Source organism: Giraffa tippelskirchi, chromosome 1, assembly GCF_054371585.1.
Source record: "Giraffa tippelskirchi isolate mGirTip1 chromosome 1, T2T-mGirTip1v1.2.pri, whole genome shotgun sequence".
Classification (NCBI taxonomy): Eukaryota; Metazoa; Chordata; class Mammalia; order Artiodactyla; family Giraffidae; genus Giraffa; species Giraffa tippelskirchi.
In genome coordinates, this window is record NC_137275.1 from 193,339,740 (window position 1) to 193,355,211 (window position 15,472).

Consider the following 15,472-nt stretch of genomic DNA (forward strand, 5'->3'; position numbering starts at 1 on the left):
AAATTCTGAAAGAAATGGGAATACCAGACTACCTGACCTGCCTCTTGAGAAACATGTATGCAGGTCAGGAAGCAACGCTTAGAACTTCACATGGAACAACAGACTGGTTCCAAATAGGAAAAGGAGTACATCAAGGCTGTATATTGTCACCCTGCTTATTGAACTTATATGCAGAGTACATCATGAGAAACGCTGGGCTGGAGGAAGCACAAGCTGGAATCAGGATTGCTGGGAGAAATATCAGTAACCTCAGATATGCAGATGACGCCACCCTTATGGCAGAAAGTGAAGAAGAACTAAAGAGCCTCTTGATGAAAGTGAAAGAGGAGAGTGAAAAAGATGGCTAAAGCTCAACATTCAGAAAACTAAGATCATGGCATCCGGTCCCATCACTTCATGGCAAATAGATGGGGAAACAGTGTCAGACTTTATTTTGGGGGGCTCCAAAATCACTGCTGATGGTGACTGCAGCCATGAAATTAAAAGACACTTACTCCTTGGAAGGAAAGTTATGACCAACCTAGACAGCATATTTAAAAGTGGAGACATTACTTTGTCAACAAAGGCCCGTCTAGTCAAGGCTATGGTTTTTTCAGTAGTCATGTATGGATGTGAGAGTTGGACTATAAAGAAAGCTGAGCACCAAAGAATTGGTGCTTTTGAACTGTGGTGTTGGAGAGGACTCTTGAGAGTCCCTTGAACTGCAAGAAGATCCAACCAGTCTATCCTAAAGGAAATCAGTCCTGAATATTCGTTGGAAGGAATGATGCTGAAGCTGAAACTCCAATACTTTGGCCACCTGATGGGAAGAGCTGACTCACTTGAAAAGACCGTGATGCTGGGAAAGACTGAGGGCAGGAGGAGAAGGGGATGACAGAGGATGGGATGGTTGGATGGCATCACTGACTCAATGGACATGGGTTTGGGTGGACTCCAGGAGTTGGTGATGGACAGGGAGGCCTGGCATGCTGCGGTTCATGGGGTTGCAAAGAGTCGGACATGACTAAGCGACTGAACTGAACTGAACTGAATCTTCAAAATGGGCTTCCCTGGTAGCTCAGCAGGTGAAGAATCTGCCTGCAATGGCGGAGACCACCTGCAATACTGGAGACATGGGTTTGATCCCTGGGTCGGGACAATTTCCTGGAGAAGGAAATGACACCCACACCAGTTTTCTTGTCTGGGAAATCCCATGGACAGAAGGACCTGGTGGGCCACAGTCCATGGGGTCACAAAACAGTCAGACATAACTTGGCAACTAAGCAACAACAGCAATCTTCAAAACAACCCTGTAAGTTTTCATTATTCTCCTTATGATGTAAATATGAGAACTGTGGCTCAGAGAAGTTATTAACTTGTCCAAGGGCACACAACTCATTTACAACAGAGGGGAGATAAGAGTACAGGTCGCTTCCAGCAGAAAATGTAACCCTGTGGTGCCCGTGGAACAGAGAGCAGGAACCCTGGAACAGGAGGCCCCAAGGTGTGCAATCTGCTCTCATGTGATCCATTCCCAAACCCCTGCCAGAAGCCCAATGGCTCCACTCCATGCAGTCCACTCTTAGGTAACCCGAAATACAGATTTCTGAGTGAAACTAAAACCCATGCTTGAAAATAAAAATCTCCCTCTGCTGTAGCTGACATCCACACCCAAGAAAACACATGCCAAGTAGAAAAGTCCTTTTCTTGTACTTTCCACTGATTGTTCTGCATTTACCCCGTGTACAGGAAAGCATTTCTGGGGCACTTGAGGAGGACATGTTAAATTTACTGGATTCCAAATGTTCTCATTTATTTATAATCAAGAATATGCAAAAGAGAAGGAAAAGACAACCCTGAACAGCAAACTGCCCCTTCTCCACACACACGGCCCTCCCCACAGCTGGCAGATCACAGTTCTAATGAAATGAGAGTGAGACAGCTGCCCTCTCCTCCACTGGGGCCCCTGCAGGGTGGGCCTGGTGGTCCTGAAGTCATGGTCTATGGGCTGAGGTCCACACTCAGGCCGAGCTAATACCCACATCAAGCAGAGAAGGATCTAAACCCAAACAGCCCCAACCAGCAATGGGACTGTGGGACCAGGTCAGGCTGGATGAATACAGGCCCAAGGCGCCATGATGGCTGAGGCAAGACCCACCATGGGAGCAGATGGGATCTGCCATCAGCATCAGCAGGGAGTGTGGATGACAGCCTGGATCAGGAAGTCAGTCAGTCAGTCCAGAGGAGGTAGACAGACCCCAGGGAGGGCAAAGGACAATCAACAGTGACAGAGGAAACCAGAGAGCCACAGAGGCCACCAACCCAGCAACACTGGGGCAGGGCAAGAGCCTCTGGACCGGAAGATGGAGGTCAGGGTGTCAAGTCCTAACGCTACTCTGTCTTGCCTGAGTAACCCCAAACCAATGGCTTCTCATCACTGTGCCCACATTTCTTCAGTTAAAAACTGGATATAAGAGACCTCTTTCACAGGGTTTCTATGAGCATTAAATACCTGCAGATGTGAGTGGTTTTTTTTTAAGTTTGAATACTGAAAAATTGGTTATTGAGTATGTATAAAAGTCAAGTTTCAATGTTACTTCCCCTACAGCCTTCACACCTTTCTCGTCTTCCTACAGATATGCCCCCACTACACGTCTCCAGGAGATACTCTATCACTTACCTAAAAATAAATACTGTCATCTGATGAGAGACATGACCATCTCTGCCACAGTCTCCTTCTACTCCCTACTGTCTTGCCCCAGGCCAATTTGCAATTTATGCTACCTGCCTGGTCCTGTAGGCATCTGAGTTTGTGACCCCTGTCCAAGAATCAGAGCAAACAGCAGGCAGAGGCCCAGTCCTGTCAGAAAAGAGCAACAGTTCATCCAGCCCATCCCAGACCCTGCCACAGACAGCATGTCCACAAACATTACTGTACATTCCCTGGCAGCAGAGCCAACCCCAGAAGAGCAGCCCTAAGTCCTCAGGTGGCACCAGGCACATAGCAGCCTTGAGAAGGGAGGGAGGAAAAGGAGGTGGCTCCTCAGCCTTTGAGGGTGGCCAGTGCAAACAGCAAGTCAGCATCAGCTCAGTCTCCAAAGCTCCACTGAACCTCACAATAGAAACAGTTACCCAGGTAAATTAAGGCACATGAGCCACTTTCTAATCCTTTCCTTAGGGAAAAAAATCCTTTTCTTGGAGGTAAAAAAAAAAAAAGTGCTAGAAATGGGATCTGATTTTCAAGCTTCTACTTTGCTTTGGTTAAGTTGACTGAGGCTATCCAAACCTTGAAAGCACCCAGTCTCCACAAATTCCCAACGGTCTTGGTAGCAGTGACCAGCAGTTTGTTTTTGGGATTTCTTGTAGCTCCATTGGTACAGCTGGGAGAAGCAAAGGCAGAAAACATCCAGAGAGCAGATCCAGCCTTCCTTAGAGACTCCTGGGTCTCCTGCAGCCTGCCCTCTTGCTCAGCTCACAGCAACGATGTAGCCAAACAGGCTTTGGGGTCTTACTCATCTGAAACATGATTGTGTTCACAAGCGGAAGGCTTTCTGAACTGCTGCTGACAGTAGGGAAATCGGGGGGGAGGGACTGCATTTCCTGAGAGGATATGCTCGGGGTCTCATCAGATGTTCTCAGAGGCTACTGGCAGGGAACAACAAGGTAGCACACCAAACCAGGACAAGTTGCCAACCAGCCACAGACCCTTGGAGAAAGGAATATTATTAGCTACATTTTGAGGTTTTGAAAACCTAGCCAAATATTTTAAACATTAAAAAATAAAAAGACAAACACACAACCAGTGCATGGCTTTATAAAATTCCATTCAGCCTCTTGAGAGGCCTGTCCACTGCCTTCAGGAAGACAGAATGAGGCCAGTGAACAGCTGTAAAGTGTCTTTTAGAAGAGGGACATCTGGTCACGTCCCCAGATCATGGAAGTTTCCTGGCTGAATTCTAGGGTTATGGGGCTTATCCTTTTTTACATGAAAGGCCATATTTCCACTGGAATCATACTGCCATCAAATTGTAGAGTAGGACTTCAGACATCAAGCCCAAACACAGTGAGGATCCCTGCCAGCACAACAGAGCTGACTGCAGAACGCAGAACTCGGGCTCCCACTCCAGAAATCTTCAGGCAACAAGATCCCCCCATTTGTGCCCCTCTGATCTCCAAAACCCTGTGCACTGTTTACCAAACTCAGCTTCATCTGAAGTGAAAACAGATGCAGACATATCTCAGCACTAGAATCACTCTGGTTGGTTGGAAATCACAACTAAGTGAAAGGTTTCATCCAACAGCTTTACAGGAAGATTCAGGAATTGGGAACTGGACTGGCAGGGAAGGAGAGCAGTGGTTCACTGTGACTAGAAACAATTTATTCTTAAAATGACCAAGTCAGGACCTGTACCCTCCAGAGTTCAGAATACCCTCTGAACTAGATCTAGGGTTCAACTAAAATACCCTCACCTTGATCTAGGCTGTTGGCTTAAGATACTGCACTTGAGGCATCTGCTGTATGCATTTCAAGCCACAAGTTAAAAAACAAAAGCAAAGCCATAGTAGGTTTATTCTTCACAGTGAATGCCCTTCTAAACAGCCCAAGCTAAAATTTAAAGATATTCACAGATGCACCTATAAAGAAAAAATAACCAAGCCTGATGCAATACAACTGACACTTTTCTTTTAAAGCTGAAGCAAGTAACTACATAGCAAAGCCTGAGCCACCTCCAGGCACACAGGTGCATGCACGCACACACACACAAAACCACATACACATGCATACACATGCACACATGCACATACACACACGTGCTGTTTTGGCTCCTAAGACACAGTCGGCCACATGCCCACTGCCTCTTTGCTGGATATATTGTGACAGCCACTACGCTAATGAGATCCCAACTGTCACTCTCAGTTTCTGCATTTGTTTTTTGTGTTTTCTTCCAAGACCATTGCCCAAAAGGCAGTTATGGGCAAAATGCATCTCATCAGCCTTCTCTCTCCTCCTCTTCAGAACAGCAGGGTTTCCATGTGGCAGCCTGGAACAAAGACCCTCAGCTCCCTCGGAAGAGGGAGGGGAGGGCTGAGACCCTGGGGACATGTAGACCCAGGGTCTTGGTGGCCACTGGGCTGGATGTTGATCAGCCGTGGCTACTGCTGCAGAGACTGCCTGCCCATCTTCCTGGGCAGGAGAAACAAAATCATTAGGAAACTGCATCTCTAGAAAAATACCACACTGGAACTCAAGCACCAGAGCCAGTAACCTGGACATGTGAATGCTTTTGCACTGGCAAGATAATTCAAAGTGGAAGCGGTGTAAACAAGATACTATTTCAAATTGGAGGAGCAGGGAGCGAGATCTCCTCACAGGGATAAAGTATAAGAAATGAGACTTTAATGAATGCTCATTTAATAAGTACCCACACATGAAGTATGGCTTTCCTGGTGGCTCGGACGGTAAAGAATCTGCCTGCAATGCAGCAGACCTGGGTTTGATCCCTGGGTCAGGAGGATTCTCTGGAAAAGGGAATGCTACCCACTCCAGTATTCTTGCCTAGAGAATTCCATGGACAGAGGAGCCCGGCGTGCTACAGTCCATGGGGTTGCAAAGAGCCAGAATACAACTGAGCAACTAACACTTTACACACAAAATATGATTTGTACAGAAGCCCAGAGGCATAAGTAGTCCACTGCAAAATTATCCTCCACTCTAGAGCACACATGCTATAAGCTGTAAGCCATTTGTTTGCTAGTTTTTATGATGGAAAAAAATGTACCCTATCCTTTCAAACAAAATCAGTGGAAATCTTTGTAAAGGACTGTTTTAAAACACTGGAAACACAGGCTACCTCAGTGATTATCTTGAGGGAGGGGATTAAGAGAGGTTATATTGTTCTTAGTAGGTTTCCATATTCCCAGAATACGCATGTGTTTTTCAGAAAAGATAGTTTTTGAACTTCTTTTACGAGCATTAGAAGAAAATATTCCACTGCCCCAATGCACACTTGCACACGCACACATGTGAATACTGGGGATCCCTGCTATGTCTCTATTTGAACAGGGAACAATAACTACTTCCCCCGGTGATTGTCTCTGAAACCCTGCAGGGAGACAGAACCACTGTGCGTGAGGGCAGCTGCCAGCTAGACAGAGCGGGTGCCTGACAGACAGGCTGACTTTTCTTGGAAGCACCCATACTAGCTTCTTACAGAACAGGCTGTGCAATCAGGTTGAAGGTTTAACTACGTGCGAGAGTGAAGTAGCAGAGATGAGGTGAGACGAGACAGCCATTTCTCTCCTGAAAATGACTCGTCCACAGGATCCAGTCCACAAAATAGCACTCAAATCAGATCTGGTCCCTGCTCTGCCCCTCATTTTGACAGATAAAAGTGCCAGTCAGGGTGCCTGTACATTATTAACAATTATTTCAAGGATCCCTGGTGAATTCTTGGTGGTTTGTGAGTGTAAGGGGAAGAATTAATTCTATTTTCTATGAAAATCTCAAGCCCCAGGACTTGGTTCAAGATAACAAGAAATCAGCAGGGAGACAGGAGGCCCTAAGACCCCATCCTCTGGGTTCTTAGAACTTTCCAGCAGCCATGGAAACAGTGGGAAACAGTAACTGTGACCTTCCTCCAACAGCCTCTTCTAGTAACTCTCACCTCTGGTGCAGCAGACTATATCAATAGTCTCCTACATGACATGGGAGGTGTCGAAAGTCTGTAATAAAATCTATACTCAAAATAGGTGTGCTCAATTTCAAATTCTGTTACTAAACAAAACTTGGGTCCATTCACCTGACACACAGCAAAGCCAATTTACTGACATTGGGTTGTTTCAAAGGAAAGTACGACGTTTATTGCAAGGTGCCCAGTGTTGGAGCCAGGCAAGGAGAACAGGCAGCTGATGTTGAAAAGACCTGAACTTCCCATGGCTTTCGGGGAAAGGTTTTTAAAAACAGCATGAGGGAGAGGGTCACAGGGTCTGTCATCAGCTCATGCATGATCCTCCAATTGGTTGATGGGGAGGTTAACAGGGTGATGTTCCTAGAATCTCAGTCATCAACCTTGTTACAACTGCTCTGAGGTCTACATGCCAGTGGTTAGCATGCAGTTAACTTCTTCCAGCTGGTGGGGTTTTAGTATCTGCAGAACAACTCAAGGCTGTGGCTCAGCTCAGGATATTCTCTATAGCCCTTGAAGAGGAACTAAAGGTCCTTGACTTAGTTTTATGGCTAAGCTATTATTATTTTGTCTTGCTTGACTGTTTTTCTTTGTCTCTGCATTTTCTCACTCCTCTTGCTCTTCAGAATTCAGGAAAGGCACAGGAAGCTAAAGCTTTTTTTTTTTTTCCCCCAAACAAGAGGCAAGGGGAGCACAGGTTTGAGAAGTGGATCTGTCCCTGGAGAAGGCCCCATAGGGTCCTGCTTGGTTTCAATTCTACTAGTTTACTATACTAGTAGTTAAATTAGTCATTCCCTTGTTAGCTAATTCTTGAGATTCATTTAAACAATGAATTTATATTTTCCATGTTTTTTGAAATTCAGTTTGATTATCTGTGAGAAGATCTTTCTTTTGTCCCTAAATGTATCATCTTCTTCTCTAAAAACTAGAAAGTTAGATATCACTTCTTAGGCTAAGAGCTACTTGGATCTCTTGACCTGAGCTTGAGTATACATGTAAAAGAACATATCAAAATTTACAAAAACAGAAACAGACTCACAGACTTAGAGAATGAATTTATTCCCCCCACCCCCCAGAGGGGAAAGAGTCAGGGGAAGGGGTAGTTAGGGAGTTTGGGACTGACATGTACACACTACTACATTTTAAATGAATAACCAACAAGGACCTACTATATAGCACAGGGAACTTTGCTCAATATTCTGTAATAACCTAAATGGGGAAAAAAATTAAAAAGGATAGATACATGTATATGCATAACTGAATCACTCTGCTGTACATATGAAATTAAGACAACTTTGCTAATCAACTGTACTCCAATATAAAATTTTAAAAAAAATTTTTAAATATCATCCAGCATTTTACTTACCTTAAATCTCAGATCTTAAATCTGACTTCTTGGAATGAGATTTGTCAAAACAGCTATAAGACTCACTCAGAAAACTAATTTAACCCAAAACAATACATTACATCTGCTTTATTAGTTTCTAATCTACTCAAGAGTAAGAATATGTCTAACCTTTATTATACTCTCAAAATCACACTGACAGATTCTTGGAATCAAGGGGAGAAAAAATCTATTGTAGAAATTTATGAATAAATTCTAGCTCTGCACTGAAATGTGACTAGCGAGACTGAGAAACTAAATATTTCATTTTATTTAATTTTAATTTTAAAATGAGTGTCTGATTTGGTTACTAGAAAAAAATTTTAAGTATTTATGGAACAACCTGAGTATGTGAATCTATCTTTTCAACTGTAAATTCTATAAACACTAAATACAGATCAGGTATTTCTGATGAAATTTTAGCACCCTACTGGAGATGTAAGATACACATAGGATTTTCAAGAGTTGCTACAAGAGAATATAAAACCTCATTAATATTTAATATTGATTATGTACTGAAAAGAAAATATTTCGTGTGTGCATACTTAGTTGCTTCAATTGTGTCCAACTCTTTGCAACCCGTGGACTGTAGCCCGCCAGGCTCCTCTGTCCATGGGATTCTCCAAGCAAGAATACTGGAGTGGATTGCCATGCCTTCCTCCAGGGGATCTTCCCAACCCAGGGATTGAACCCGCATCTCCTGCATCTCCTACACTGCAGGAGGATTCTTTACCACTTAAGCCTCTGAGGTAAATATTTCACATTAGGTTAAATAAAATATATAATTAAAATTAATTTCATGTCTTTTTATTTTTTAATGTGGCTACCAGAAAGTTTTAAATTAAATATGGGGTTCACGTCAGACTTTAATTGGACATCACTGCTCTAGTGGGCTACATATGGTGGGGTAATTAGCAAAAATAGCATATTATTCATTTATTGTCTCCATATATTAACACTTTTGTAGTTATTATATTATTGTAATAGTAATGTATTATTGTAATGTTTATTATTTTCCCATACTTTTTTCATCCTATCTCTAAATATTAAACAAATATGTGAACCAAACGACCGACGGCTACCCAAAGAAGGAAAGGTTATCCTACCACTGACAGTGGGCAACAGTAAATGCCAGTCACTCCCATACGACCTGGCTCCTGCTCTGGGCAGAATTACATGACAGTCACGATATTGCTAAGAGGAACTCAAGTGTTACACCCACAATAGCTATCTTAATCAAATATTTAAAAGAGGATCATTGAGTGTGACACAATGAGAGAAAATAAAGTCTTACTAAGAACCATAAAGAGATCTTTTTCAAGCAATGTACTCTGGAGTACAGGATCAGTTCAGTTCAGTCGCTCATTCATGTCCAACTATTTGTGACCCCATAGACTGCAGTACGCCAGGTGTCCCTGTCCATCACGAACTCCCAGAGCATATTCAAACTCATGTCCATTGAGTCAGTGATGCCATCCAACCATCTCATCCTCTGTTGTCCCCTTCTCCTCCCACCTTCAATCTTTCCCAGTATCAGGGTCTTTTCCAATGAGTCAGTTCTTTGCATCAGGTAGCCAAAATATTGGAGTTTCAGCTTCAGCATCAGTCCTTCCAATGAATATTCAGGACTGATTTCCTTCAGGAGGGACTGGTTGGATCTCCTTGCAGTCCAAGGGACTCTCAAGAGTCTTCTCCAACACCACAGTTCAAAAGCATCAATTCTTCGGCACTCACTTTTCTTTATAGTCCAACTCTCACATTCATACATGACTACTGGAAAAATCATAGCCTTGACTAGATGGACCTTTGTTGGCAAAGTAATGTCTCTGCTTCTTAATATGCTGTCTAGGTTGGTCATAGCTTTTCTTCCAAGGAGTAAGCATCTTTCAATTTTATGGCTGCAATCACCATCTGCAGTGATTTTGGAGCCCCCCAAAATAAAGTCTGTCACTGTTTCCCCATTTATTTGCCATGAAGTGATGGGACCAGATGCCATGATCTTAGTTTTCTGAATGTTGAGTTTTAAGCCAACTTTTTCACTCTCCTCTGTCATTTTCATTGAGAGGCTCTTTAGTTCTTCTTCACTTTCTGCCATAAGGGTGGTATTATCTGCATATCTGAGGTTATTGATATTCCTCCTGGCAAGCTTGATTCCAGCTTGTGCTTCATCCAGCCCAGTGTCTCTCATGATGTACTCTGCATATAAGTTAAATAAGCAGGGTGACAATATACAGCCTTGACGTACTCCTTTTCCTATTTGGAACCAGTCTGTTGTTCCAGTTCTAAGTGTTGCTTCTTGACCTGCATTCAGATTTCTCAGGAGGCAGATCAGGTGGTCTGGTATTCCCAACTCTTTAAGAATTTTCCAGTTTGTTGTGATCCACACAGTCAAAGGCTTTGGCATAGTCAATAAAGCAGAAATAGATGTTTTTCTGGAACTCTCTTGCTTTTTCAATGATCCAGTGGATGTTGGCAATTTGATCTCTGGTTCCTCTGCCTTTTCTAAATCCAGCTTGAACATCTGGAAGTTCATGGTTCATGTACTTTTGAAGCCTGGCTTGGAGAATTTTGAGCATTACTTTGCTAGCGTGTGAGATCAGTGCAATTGTGCGGTAATTTGAGCATTCTTTGGCATTGCCTTTCTTTGGGACTGGAATGAAAACTGACCTTTTCCAGTCTTGTGGCCACTGCTGAGTTTTCCATATTTGCTGGCATATTGAGTGCAGTACTTTCACAGCGTCATCTTTTAGGACTTGAAATAGCTCAACTGGAATTCCATCACCTCCACTAGCTTTGTTCATAGTGATGCTTCCTAAGGCCCACTTGACTTCACATTCCAGGATGTCTGGTTCTAGGTGAGTGATCACACCATCGTGATTATCTGGGTCATGAAGATTCTTTTGTATAGTTCTTCTGTGTATTGTTGCCACCTCTTCTTAATATCTTCTGCTTCTATTAGGTCCTTGCCATTTCTGTCCTTTATTGTGCCCATCTTTGCATGAAATGTTCCCTTGGTATCTCTAATATTCTTGAAGAGATCTCTAGTCTTTCCCATTCTATTGTTTTCCTCTATTTCTTTGCACTGATCACTGAGGAAGGCTTTCTTATCTCTCCTTGTTATTCTTTGGAACTCTGCATTCAAATGGGTATGTCTTTCCTTTTCTCCTTTGCCTTTTGCTTCTCTTCTTTTCACAGCCATTTGTAAGGCCTCCTCAGACAGCCATTTTGCCTTTTTTGTATTTCTTTTCCTTGGGGATGGTCTTGATCATTGCCTCCTGTACAATGTCATGAACCTCAGTCCATAGTTCTTCAGGCACTCTGTCTATCAGATCTAATCCCTTGAATCTATTTCTCACTTCCACTGTATAATTGTAGGGGATTTGATTTAGGTCACACCTGAATGGTCTAGTGGTTTTCCCTACTTTCTTCAATGTAAGTCTGAAGTTGGCAATAAGGAGTTCATGATCTGAGCCACAGTCAGCTCCCAGTCTTGTTTTTGCTCACTGTATAGAGCTTCTCCATCTTTGGCTGCAAAGAATAAACCAATCTGATTTTGGTATTGACCATCTGGTGATGTCCATATCTAGAGTCTTCTCTTGTGTTGTTGGAAGAGGGTGTTTCCTATGACCAGTGAGTTCTCTTGGCAAAACTCTATTAGCCTTTGCTCCCTGCTTCCTTCTGTACTCCAAGCCAAATTTGCCTGTTATTCCAGGTATTTCTTGACTTCCTACTTTTTCATTCCAGTCCCCTATAATGAAAAGGACATCTTTTTTGGGTTAGTTCTCGAAGGTCTTGTAGGTCTTCATAGAATCAATCAACTTCAACTTCTTCACCATTATTGGTTGGGGCATAGACTTGGATTACTATGATATTGAATGGTTTGCCTTGGAAACCAACAGGGATCATTTTGTTGTTTTTGAGATTGCATCCAAGTACTGCATTTTGGACTCTCTTGTTGACTATGATGGCTACTCCATTCCTCTAAGGGATTCTTGCCCACAGTAGCAGATATAATGGTCATCTGAGTTAAGTTCACCCATTTTAGTCCATTTTAGTTCACTGATTCCTAAAATGTCAATGTGGCAAATGGATTTTATTATATACCCAATCACCTCTCTCTATGTCATCTTTAGTTGCCATTACTGAGAAATTCTCAAGGTTCTTTTCTTCCTACCTATCCAAATGGTGGTAGGCATTGTCAGTTCCATCCACGTTTGTTCCTGGGTTCCCATGACAAAGATGATACACTGGAAGATCACACAACCCATCACCCACCACTTCACCTCAGAGGGCTTTAATGCTTGTTTATTCATTTTTACAAATATTTTTAGGGCCTACCTTCTGCCAGGCTCTGTTCTAGGTACTGATGTAATACAACAGAAAGCAAGGAAAATAAAGGTCATCTATGCCCACACTGTTTCTGTATCTTATGATTTCACAGAAGCCTGACTATAATTTCTCAGCAGTTAGAAACACATATTAATTTTTTAAATTATTATGCATGTTTGAAATATACAAGAAGATATTTTTTAAATGTAATGAACAAGCATGCACCCATCCCTCCTGAATTCTACCCCATATTTTCCCTCTCCACTGATCACAGAATTAGTGTTTAGGATGTGTGTACATTTCATCATACTTTTACTATACATTCATGTCTCCCTAAGCAGTTATGTGACTTGACATATTTTAGAATTGCATATGTATAAGTGTGTTTTAAAAAGATATTTTTAACTTGAGATAAGTAACTATCTGACAGTAGAAATTTCTAACTAAGCTTTCAGATAGAAAAATAAATTTTTTTTAGTCACCACCCAAGTCACATATAAAGGAATATAAATTTAAATGTTACACATGACTACATATGTTCATACCCATAGCATACAGTTCACAGTAAGAATAGTAGGAAGAGTTCAGTGTATTCCATAATCATTAAAAGCTTTGAATGGGCATATTGGAAATTACTTACATGTCTTTTTTCCTTCCCAAAATAAACTTTAAATTAAGATTTTTGAATGGTACAAAATATACAAAAGGGTTTACAGTGAAAAGCAAGCCTCTTCCTGCCCTTGACCCCGGCCACCCTGTGGCCATTCCCATATGTGAAAGTGAAAGTCGCTCAGTTGTGTCCAACTCTTTGCGACCCCATGGACTATATGGTCCATGGAATTCTCTAGGCCAGAATACTAGAGTGGGTAGCCTTTCCCTTCTCCAGGGGATCTTCCCAACCCAGGGATTGAACCCAGGTCTCCCGCACTGCAGGCAGATTCTTTACCAGGTGAGCCACAAGGGAAGCCCAAGAATACTGGAGTGGGTAGCCTGTCCCTTCTCCAGGGGATCTTCCCAAACTAGGAATCGAACCAGGGTCTCTTGCATTGCAGGCGGATTCTTTACCAACTGAGCTATCACCAATATTATTCCTTATGCATATGCTCAGAGATTCCACACATAAATAAGCAATCATGTATATGTTATCTGCCTCTTTTAGTACAAATGCTGACACCTTGCTGTTTTCATCTAATGGTTTATCTTAGAGATCTTTCCATATTAGTGTATATGGAGCTGCTGCATTCTTTTTTTTAATTGAGGCAAAACTGACACAGAACATTGTATTAGTCTCAGGTGTACAATAATGATTTAATATCTGTATATACTACCTCATAATTTTTAACTATTGCATCCCCTGTATAGATAGATGTACCATGTTTGATTTAGATTCTCTCCCATAGATGGAGAGGTAGTTTCAAATCCTCTGAAGCAAACTGTATTGCTCTGAATGCCCCCAAATACATGCAATTTCAGAATGCTTAAGAATGTCCATAACACATTCCTAGAATGAATGCTGAGTCAAAGAGTGGGTATTATATACATATATTATATACACACATATATACTTAATATTTTGATTAGGGTTACAAAAGAGTCCTCCAAAGGGTTATACAATTTAATTCCCACCAGAGAGGTATAAGAGCATCTTTCTTCACTGCCTCTTTGCCAATACAATGTATTGTGTGTATTCACTGAGCTAAGTGATAAATAGTATCTCACTGAAATAGTCATTTCTGAATGTTTTAAAAAATTTTTAAATTCTGTTTCAATAGGAAAAAGTACAACCTAATACAAGCTAAGGGATACAAGAAGGCTAATGAATGAAACACTCTGAATTTGTTAACAGAAAATACAAGCTATAAAACTCAAGGCATGACACTACTCTATAAAGGGATATATTAGGTTCATGCGAGCAATAAAGACAAATACCTAATTACAACATTGCCGAATCTTTTCTAATAAACTAATTCATAATGTTGACACAGGTAAAGGCCTTATAAAAACTTGTAGAGAGAACACCACCCAACACCCGCCTAAGTTCAACTACTCAGAAATATCAGTACTATACATGGGAGTCTGCTTTATGCTACCTGACTTTCCTGCACTTAACCAGTAAAAAACAGATGGAGGCCAAACTGAGGGTAAAACAAAGTGGTTCTTCACATGTCCCACACACTCTCACTGACCCCATGAATTCCCATCCTTCAGATCAGCAACAGAGTTAGGTCACCTGGGTTCTGAATGAGACAGGTCTAGGCCAGTGGTTCACTGAGTGAACCTAGCCCAATCACTTGACCCCTGTGACCTCCAGCTCCTCATCTATTAGACTACTGAAAATAAATCCACTGAAGTGGATTTTTCCTTGAGGTCCCTCCCAGATGAAAAAATACTCCTGATATTATGATTAATGGATGATGAGTGGCTTTTCTAAGAGTGGTTGGGTAAAGAGGCCTTCACTTCCCTTCATTTTGACATGCGTTTGCTGGATGTATGGCTACAGCTTGGGGGTCAGTAACAACTGAAACCAAAGAACAGAGATTTCTATGTGCAATAAGTAAGGGTATTACAAACCCTGGGACCTGTCCAAGGAGTCAACTGACAGGAATGTCTATTGTATCACATACCCCTTTCTATCTGAGGGGGATGAGAAATGCATTCTGAAATCTGGAATCGATAAATTCTATGAGGACATGGAACTCACTCAGCTCAAGACCCTTACAGAGGTACTAGTTATATCATAGCTGTACACACAGCTGCCATAAAGCCAAACAGACAGATTCCACCAAATGGATTCCCAAGCCATCAATTGCCAAGCCTGTGATGGGATGATGAGTCCTGAGGACTTCCAGGAGGGGCACAATTCACAGAAATAAAAGGCAAGGGGATTAAGGAAACAAAAAAACTACACTGAATTAACTTCAAATCCAGAAAAATGGAAAAGTTAGCAGAAAATATTCAAAATCAAGATGCAGTCATGGCCTTGAGGGCATTATGCTAAGTGAAATAAGTCAGACAAAGACAAATATCATACAACCTCACTTTTATGTGAAATCTAAAAACAGCAAACTCAGAAACATAAAGTAGAATGGGGGCT

At 41.9% G+C, this 15,472-nt stretch overlaps 1 protein-coding gene and 1 long non-coding RNA gene across 9 annotated transcripts in view; both read right to left on the reverse strand.

The window, feature by feature from the left end:
- The window catches only part of FRMD3 (FERM domain containing 3), a 396,369-nt gene that overhangs the window by 231,397 nt on the left and 149,500 nt on the right, over positions 1-15,472 (reverse strand). The gene's annotated exons all lie outside the window — the stretch shown is intronic.
- On the reverse strand, positions 8,854-14,775 carry LOC145520681 (uncharacterized). The gene is made up of 2 exons (XR_014064833.1): positions 12,644-14,775; positions 8,854-12,296 (listed from the first exon to the last, which is right to left on the reverse strand). It is a non-coding gene; the product is annotated as an uncharacterized LOC145520681 (long non-coding RNA).